The sequence below is a fragment of the Ostrea edulis genome, chromosome 7, assembly GCF_947568905.1.
Source record: "Ostrea edulis chromosome 7, xbOstEdul1.1, whole genome shotgun sequence".
Lineage (NCBI taxonomy): Eukaryota > Metazoa > Mollusca > Bivalvia > Ostreida > Ostreidae > Ostrea > Ostrea edulis.
This window is the reverse complement of record NC_079170.1, coordinates 46847477-46856955: the sequence shown is the minus strand read 5'-3', so window position 1 is coordinate 46856955 and position 9479 is coordinate 46847477. Positions and strand designations below refer to the sequence as shown.

General features: G+C 33.2%; 1 protein-coding gene across 1 annotated transcript in view; it reads right to left on the bottom strand.

The window, feature by feature from the left end:
• Window positions 1-3946, bottom strand: part of LOC125656070 (uncharacterized) — a 22119-nt gene extending 18173 nt beyond the window's left edge. Inside the window, exon 1 of the mRNA XM_056144570.1 lies at window positions 3885-3946. The gene's annotated coding sequence lies outside the window, so the exon portion shown is untranslated. The remainder of the gene's footprint in view (window positions 1-3884) is intronic.
• Between the last annotated feature and the right edge of the window lie 5533 nt (window positions 3947-9479).

Genomic DNA, 9479 nt, shown 5'->3' with positions numbered 1-9479 from the left:
GGATACGCACCGTCCCGCACGAACGACAACTCGTACAAGCAAGAATTACGAAAATCCGGAATTGCTAGTATGTTGCACTTGAGAAGATTTAAAAAGTCTTTCGCACGAAAATGTGTTCTTTGATTATTTGATATAATATATGTAGATTAAGTCATTCAGAAAAAAATCGCTATGTAACAGATTGTCAAATATTGCTTTGGTATAAAAGTATCAAAATAGCATATAGCGACTTATTTCCCATGCTTGATGACGTCAAAAGAGATTAGCGTGACACAAATTTTCTTTATACTGACAATTTCGGATTTTAGGCATCAAAATGGTTTAACTGTAATACAGGAAGTCAGAAGGATGTTTCAATGCAGTTGTTTCCAGAGGATCCAACGTTCAGAAAATTTTGGGAGCGAAATCTACACCGAGATCATTTAAAAGTCACACTCGTACCCAAAGTTGTGTGATAATCATTTTACGGGGGATGATGGGCAGTTTCGTATGTACTCTATTTCAGCAAAAATAGTAGATTTAAGAAATTAGATACTCGATTAGATGCAGTTCCAACTATTTTCGACTTTGGACCTACAGTAAGCATAGCGAAGGTCTTCCAAAGCGTCGACTGCTTCATTCAAACGAAGAATGATACTCGTAGAAGTGCAAATGTTTATTATATACCTGGTAAAATAGTCATATAAAGCTATTCTGATCAAAACACTTTTGTCTTAATATGTAAATAAATGAATTAAATATGGATATATCTATATGTTCAAAGTTGATCAGATTACCCCATCCCCTCTGTTTGAAAAAAAAATGTCCAAAGAAAATGGTCGAGATATATTGAAATTGCATACATTAAGTGAAATAAACCAATTTCTGATAGATATGTGGGGATATTGGTTGAATTTTTTTTTCTACTGAAGCAAATACTTATTCATTGGTTTTCTTTCCGATAACAGAATTAAAAACAAATAAAACTAACCTTTTCTAAATAAAGTAATAAGTAAATTATCCTTCATATAATCACTGATGAAAACTATGGTTCCCATGGTGCGGAAACTGTGTGGAAACTATGTGGAAACTCAAGAAAACAAATTTTATCGTAAAAATAAAAAATGCTAAGTAGCCACTTATTTTAAAAAAAGGTTTTATTTACCTCTTAAACTAGAATAACTGGACATGAATATATATATATGTAAATAAACTAAAAATGCGGTGCTAGCGACCCGTGCAAAGGTAATTTTGATGTGGTTATGAAATGTTTCGGAGCCCCTCTAAAAATCGGAGAGGGCTACATTATTGCAGCTACGGTGGGGTTAGAAATATTACAAGTAATAATTTATATTTATATTTCTCTTATCACTTTTATTAACTTTCAGTACATTTGAAATCAGGAAACGATAAATTAAAGATCAAGCTTTTGACATCATTTACGGCTGTTTCTTCAATGAATATGAAACACGGAAATATTCATATCTTGTGATCTGTCATCCAAAATATTACCTTGTTAAACACCACTCTAATTCAACACACAAGTACTTAGAAGTTGAAAAAGTTAGAGATATGCTTGAGTTCCCCATTGAAAATATTTACGCAGTCTTTGGTGATCAAACCTTTCAACAGTTTGTTGGAATTTCATAGACACAAATTGTGCTGCATCATTAGCTGAATTGTATTTGTATTCTTATGAGCTAGAAATTCAAAAGCTTCTACGTAAGAAGAAAAAAATCTTTTGCTGGGGCTTTCAAGTCGACATTTAGATATATAGACGACGTTTTTTAAAAAATTATTACAAATGTTCATTTTCATTCACACATGTATGTCGAATTGATATATTCCAGTAAACTCAAAATAAAAGACACCGCCTAGTCTCCCATATATATTTCATACCTGGGTATTTTATTGAACATAGATGTTAACGACAAACCGACAGCTCAACTTTATGACAAACGGAATGACTTCAGCTTCTCCATCGTCAATTTTCAATATCTATGAAGTAATATTTTATTATTACCTGCATAATTATGATGTTATATCTCCCAACTCATTCATTACCCGAAAGCCTGTTCAACATATGATATTTTGTTTCATCGAGGAAAGTTACTGGTAAAAAAGTTAATGTTACAGGGGTTTCAACAGTCTTGTTTGAAGTCAGCATTTCGGAAATTCTATGGTCATTATAACGAGTTAGTTTACAAATACATCTTGTCGTTAGGTTGAATGCTATTTAAAGAGTTTCATCCATTCGTTAGGCCGTTCTTTACATACCAATTTTGACTACGGATTATTCTTATTTAAGTATGAAAATACAAAAAAGTTTCAAGTGCAAATGTTAAAAATTACTTTTTAATACCGTTATTTAGATAACACTTTCAAATCACTTTTAAGATTTACTAGGAATATATATTCAAATCCTTCAATTAACAATGCTCCCTATTTTCTAATCAATTTCAGTATTTGTTAGAATGCTACATGTATATGAAAAAAAAAAGAATCGTACTAAGGAGAGGTTCCCGGAATACCCCCCCCCCTTTTTTTTATTTTTTATTTTTTTACAATTTGCATGTTGCACACAAATGTTACACAATGTAATAGGCACGTTGTAACTCTCGCACTGTTTGAAATACATCGTATCATCTAGATTAAGAGGAAACCACAAAACATCCTGTAATTTTACGTAACAGGAATCCAAATTTAGAACTTACTTAAAAGTGTAGTAGGGACTAGGATATTTTTGACACTTTGGTATATGTAGTACATAGGTACCCCCACCACGTTGAACACCATTTTTGGAGTAAAAATATAATGTTCCTTTTTTCATTAAATTAATTGCGAGTGCACTAGTAAGTGAGAAAACATCTTTATTATGCAATCAGGTCAATTTCAAAGAACCTTTAGAAAATTCGAAATCACAAACCTGTTCTAAAATCAAAATTTCAGAACATTGATTGGTTTTTTTTTACTTTGATTGTTTTCAAGAGGATAGCAGTTGAATTAATGACTATATATACAAAATATGATTTTTATAGAGAGAAAATAAAAGTCTGTTTAATGAGAACAATATACAAGGGGATGAACACGAGGCTTGTTCGGAAAATATTCAGACACTCGAAGTTTTTCAGTTTTTAACTAAATATATTTCATTTGACACAATTATAAAGAAATATCGAATATAATACCTCTAAAAGAATTTCAAAAAAATAAATAAATTTGCCTGTTAAAAATGTCTTGTTGTTTTAATAATCGTAGCTAGTGGTACTCGGAGAGCTGTGAAAAGAGAACTGCTATAACTATCTTATTTTTAAGTCATATTTTAAAAAAGTACGATTTTGACGTCATTCCTTAATTGTTTTATTGGAATTGTTTCAGAAATATTCGATATATGATATTATGTATTTTGGGAATAGTAGGAAACGATATTGCATAATCATCATAAGCGGAGCAGCTCATATTGATTAAAATCTGTGTAGAACTCGTTTACAGATGGCTTAAGCGATTTTCGGACAACATCTCCACGGAAACGAACTCTACATAATGTAATGGACTACCTTGAAGACTCACAATAATTACGGAAAACATCTGTAACGTTCCGTGTGTTTTCCCTCCGATCAATTTAAAATGACACACGTCAAACAGTGAGGGATCTAGCATTACAGTATGATATGGCAACTTTCTCACATTTTCATCGTTGGGAGATCAATGAAAATGAAATTTTCTATACTATGCTTAAAACAACGCATGATAAAATGCCATGAATTGATCTCTTGAGAGCAGAAGCATTGTAAGCCAATATCAAGAATAAAGAAAACATTTTACAAAACCCTATTAATGTGTCAAAAAGGTCTCTCACATGCTACTCAAATGTTTGGAACACATAAGTTTAAAATGATTATTACCTAAAGCAGTCCAATAAGTATTTCTCCCTGAAAAGTTTCTTGCAGAGTGAAGTACTTGGTGATTATGCATTCGGGTTTACTAGGTTTTATCAAACATAAAATCTTTAATCTGATAATGAGGTCAACAAACCTTAGCAGATCTTGATATGAAGAGAGATTTTGCTTCTATTACTTTTTTGCAGAGTATGTCAATATGGAGGTGATTTATGTGGAGAAAATGCCTATACAATATTATTCAGGGGTCGAAATTAACTTTTTCTACCATATATATATATATATATATATATATATATATATATATATATGCGGGTTGCGTCGAAAATTTGAGTTTTAAATAACCAACAGTGTCGTTGCCTTTCCAGTGCTTTTATAAATTTCTTTACTGGCCTTTAAGAAAGTACGGTGTTGTTGGGTTTTCGTGCTCTTATATATATATATATATATATATATATATATATATATATATAAGCACAAATCCCAACAACACCCTACTTTCTTAAAGTGTCGGATCTGAGAAGATACAAGGCCAGTAAAGAAATTTATAAAAGCACTGAAAAGGCCACGACACTGTTGGTTATTTAAAACTCGAATTTTCGACGCAACCCGCGTCTTTATCAAGAGACATATATTACATAAACAAATAACACGCAAAAACGACAAGTATCGATAAACTACATTGATGACAAGAGTGATACACTGTTGTACTGAGTGATAAAAATGGTGGTGGTTTCGTTGTAAAGCGTGTTTACTGACTATGGTTTAGAGAGTTTGTACCATGGTCGGGTCGGGATGAAAATAGAATTATTCTTGAAAATTACAGAAATCAGATAAATTTAGAGGGAAAATTTACAAAACAATGTGATTATGGAGTAAAATGGTGGGAAGATAATGATATGGACTGATTAAGTTCAAAACAATATTAGGTAGGCCGTACCATTGATGATTCGGATATGGTGAACAGCGAAAAATAATGATTGCCAGAAGAACACGATCAAACAACAAACAAGGTCAATCTCAAGACACAGATCTAGCATTAAAATCAAAATCAACAATCAAATAGGTGAATGGGAGAGAAATCTAAGGAAAAAGATACAGTATAATTTTTCAAGGTAATACACCTTTCAAGGTCAGACAAATTAAAGCCGCATTCTAGAAACCCCGACATCGCAACACAAAGAGTCATGCGAATCCGAACCTATGTGGATTTAGAATAATGTTTTACCATAGTTTTGAGGTCTTAACATGATATATTAATAAAATACTCGTCTTCAAGGTCAATTCATTTTTTCCTTTATTTTAAAAAGCCGCAATGTCGAGACTAGAATATGAAAGGTTTCTAGACGTCATTTATCTATTCCCTCCTCGCAAAGACTATCCAATCATAACTACTCGGCTATTTCCGCAATCTAATTAAAATCAGATCCTAGGATACGCTCACAATCGCTATACTTACGCAGAGTATACGTCGCAGATCTAAGAAGTCTGATTTTAATTAGATTGACTATTTTCGTAACCGCAAATGAACCGGTTACGAAAAAGGACGAGCGCGTGATCCGATTGAAAGACTATCATGACGTCACAATAGACGTCTCTAAGATAGACAACTTTGTATTCAATATTTGTATTCACCTGAGGCAAACTCCGGCACAATCGTAACTACTCGGCTATTTCCGTAACCGCAAATGAACCTCGTATGTGGATCGACGCCATCAGAGTTGGTTGCTACGTATACGTCAAACTCCCCGTCGAGGCCTCATTACGTCACCTACGATAGACCTCTCCTATGTGACGCACCACAATATACAGATTTGTATATTGTGAGTCCGCGATTATCACGCAGACAAATTACACTAAAGAAGTAGTTCGCAGTTAAAAGTCTGAAGATATTAATATTAAGAGCATTAATATAAAAGTATGGATTTTATTTTAAACATAAAATGATCAAAAGATCATTAAAAAGTAGGGTTACTCTGTTCAAATTATTGTGTAAAGTAATGAATTTGATGTTTACGTTCTTGTTTTGAAAGTTGTTTACGTTTGACGTTATGTTTTTTCGTCATTCTACAGTGACGTCACAGTATACGCGGCCTAAGAAATCGCTATCCCATAATGCCTAAGTGGAAGAGTTTGGTTTGTGAGCAAACGAACTCTGGTGGAAGTTTGACGTATACGTAAACGTAACTTTGACGTCACAGTCGTACGTTACACTATGAAACGTGAACTTTCAAATGCATCTAAGATATTATACACATCTAAGGTATTGTACCACTATCAATTTCCACTTACATGGTATGTATTAGAGTGAATAAGACGTTAATGATACCAAAACTGAATCTGTGGTGAAAATATAAAAAACATATTATTCAGGGATTCGGTTCTGGCCTTTTAACACTCATCCACGGGCGCGCTTCCGGCGAAGAAATGCGTCGATTTGATGCAATTCTTGCGCCGATCCACGTCCGAATCTTCTTACCGGTTACGGAAAAGGACGAGCGCGTGATCCGAATGACCCCGGCAGTGTCAATTCTCCGGGACTACTTTCCCCTACGAATAATGACACTGCCACAGGCTTTTCAAACTTCTGCAGAAAAACGCAAGTTACTATACGCGTGTGATTCGGTTTTCTAAAATACCAGATAGGGTGGTCACGTAGGGTTTATTTATTCCAGAATTAGTAGAAATAAATTCTTCTACACTATGTGTAACGTTTAGACTGAATAAAAATTGAAACTACTGGCCTTGACATTGGACTTTTGTATCAGGGTTTTCTGTCGATCGAGTTAAACAACAAAGTCCTGTATGGGTTCTTAGATGTCGATCACCTCCATTTTATTGCCAGAATCTAAGCTATAAATATATATGTATGACACTCTGAAACATATCAAACAAATAATTTTATGATATGATTGAATAATTCCTAGCTCTCTAATTGGCTGATATCCAACAATGTAGAAATCATACTACGTTATGTTTACCTGCACGTGACCTTCCAGGTGAACATAAGGATTTATTTTTTTCACATAGGACCAAAAATAGGTCGGGAACTTCCAATTTGACGCGATCGATTATACTTATTTTTGCCGTCAAATGAAATTCCGCGTTTCTCACTGGGTTCGGCTGTTGAAACTTACAATTAAAGCAAAGAACAATCTTGAAGGGTTTTTAAATCATTTAATCATATAATAAAATAATTATTGCTGTTTTTGAGGTCAATACGATGATTTAGCCACCTTCGAAGTACAATATTCACCTCGCCCTTCGGGCTCGGTGAATATTGTACTCCTCAGGTGTCTAAATCATCGTATTGACCTCAAAAACAGCAATAATTGTATAATATTTACAATCATATACATCAAAGTATTACTTATTTTCACAAATTACTTCTTTAAAATATATTTTACCATGATATTATAAAAGCTTAAAACACTGATACTATATTTATGATATATCTATGATGACTATACAGACATTATTCATTAATCATAGAATATATCATGAACACCATCATAAATGTAGTGAAACGTATTTGTGTATATGTATGTACTAATGTATATGACCTCTGACCTTGGTCTGGTTCCTCACTGAACTGGAGCTCCAGCGCGCGCAGCCCTTCCCATCTACCCTGCAGCAGTCGACGATTTACCCCAAACCTATGATGGTGTGTTCCCATGTGTTATATGTATGCTATTCCAGTTGCATGCCATTTGTGAAGTCCTGCTGAATTAAGGTAGGGCATTGTTTATATGTCTTGTGTTCTAATGTCATGTAATACCTCGGTTACACGATATGCCATTCTATGGGAATAAGTGATGTGGCAATAATCCCTCATTTAACAAAACATGTCCATGGAGATTGACTGTAAATTATGAAGTTTACATAGATAAACTTGCATCATAAAAATATCAAGCATGTCTTTAAAAATATACGAAATATGTGAAACACATAAATTTAACTTATTTCAAGATAACTGATTTATGCCTCACAAAATATCATTCTCACTGTGCAAGTGCTATGGAATTAAATCTACCAAATTATTAAGTTGACTGCTAATTAGAAATAATATTAAAGTTAGATAATAAGCTTACCTTGTTAAAGAAATGATCAGTCAACAGTCAAATGTCTGTCATATATTTTCACCAACTTCTCTATAAACCAACTAAACAAAGAATGACTGAACACCAATATGAACTTTTGGAGGGAAAAATTGACCAATAAAACACCAGCTAACAACACTAAAACCAATAGAAACTTCGAACACTTTCAAACCTATATACAAAAGTTTAATTAATGACCTAAGGCAAACTTCAATAAATCAGAACAGGTACTGCCTGTTCTACTTGGATGAGCATAAAACACATCTCAATGTAGTGGTTATTCAGATAATGTTTAATTTGAAATCTATATACAAATTTGTGTAGATTTATTAATCTAAATCGATTAATAAACACTATTACACTATAATTTTGAGTGGAGCGTCATCGACGTAGTGATGATGATGCCGAGGCGTCTGAGCTGTGGAAACAGGAGGAATATTTTATCGTATCAGGACCACACCTTTGCGTATTGCTGTCATATTTGAGAGGGAATCCAGCCAAGAAAGACCGATACACCAGGGACTTCTTTACAGATGAATAAGTTGTCCAGAAAAGCGAGAACATTCAAACAACCAGATAGTGACTCGAATTTTCTCAGATATCTCGTATCTTTTGAAAAGTCCGTCGGTTGTCCGTAGTGCAGTGCCATAGAGAATGATACATGTTGATAAAGTTTAAGTGTACGTACATCTTCAGTGAAATACTAAAGGCACAGATTAAAGATTGACTATCGAAGATATTTTTAGAAAGCCTAATTTCGTTTTTAAAACAATCTTGAAATTGTTTCTAAAATGAAAGTGCTTGAGGATAATATCAATCACTAGATCTATATCGCATTACTTTGATGATAGGTAATTTAGATTTATATCAATGAATCTGTTCATCTATGCAATTTTTTTATGGGAATGCCTCCTCTCCCATCCCTCCCGCAAATTAACATTGTAGAGCTGCACTTTCAAAAATTATTTTTCAAATAAATATTAAATTGTGTCATGCTTGTTCCCAGTGTAATGCTGTTGAACATGGTGAAGATGTAGATTTGGTACAGGATTTTAAAAAGTCATATGAGTGTATCAATGACCATGATATGGTCTAGATTAAATCATACATATAACTTTGTAAACCTTACTAGATTCACACCTTGTGTTTACACACCAATACAGATAATTAGTGGCTCAAGAAAGAAAATCGAAAGAAAACAAATTCATATGTAGTGTAACTTAATTAAAACACACGTCTATAATAGATATCAGTTCAATACCTGACATTTTTTTTAATGAAATTAACAATCCAGTATTAATTAAGATAAACTGTAAGTTTGTAAGTGAGATATAAGGTCTATGATTAATGTAGTAATGAAATAATTTCAATGATAAATAAATGTGGGAATTTATATTATGATAGGACCCAAAGTTAACATACAGAGAAATTGATAAATAAACTCTCACCACGGAAATTTCATCACTAAACATGTGAAATTTCTATGATGAAACAGTAGACA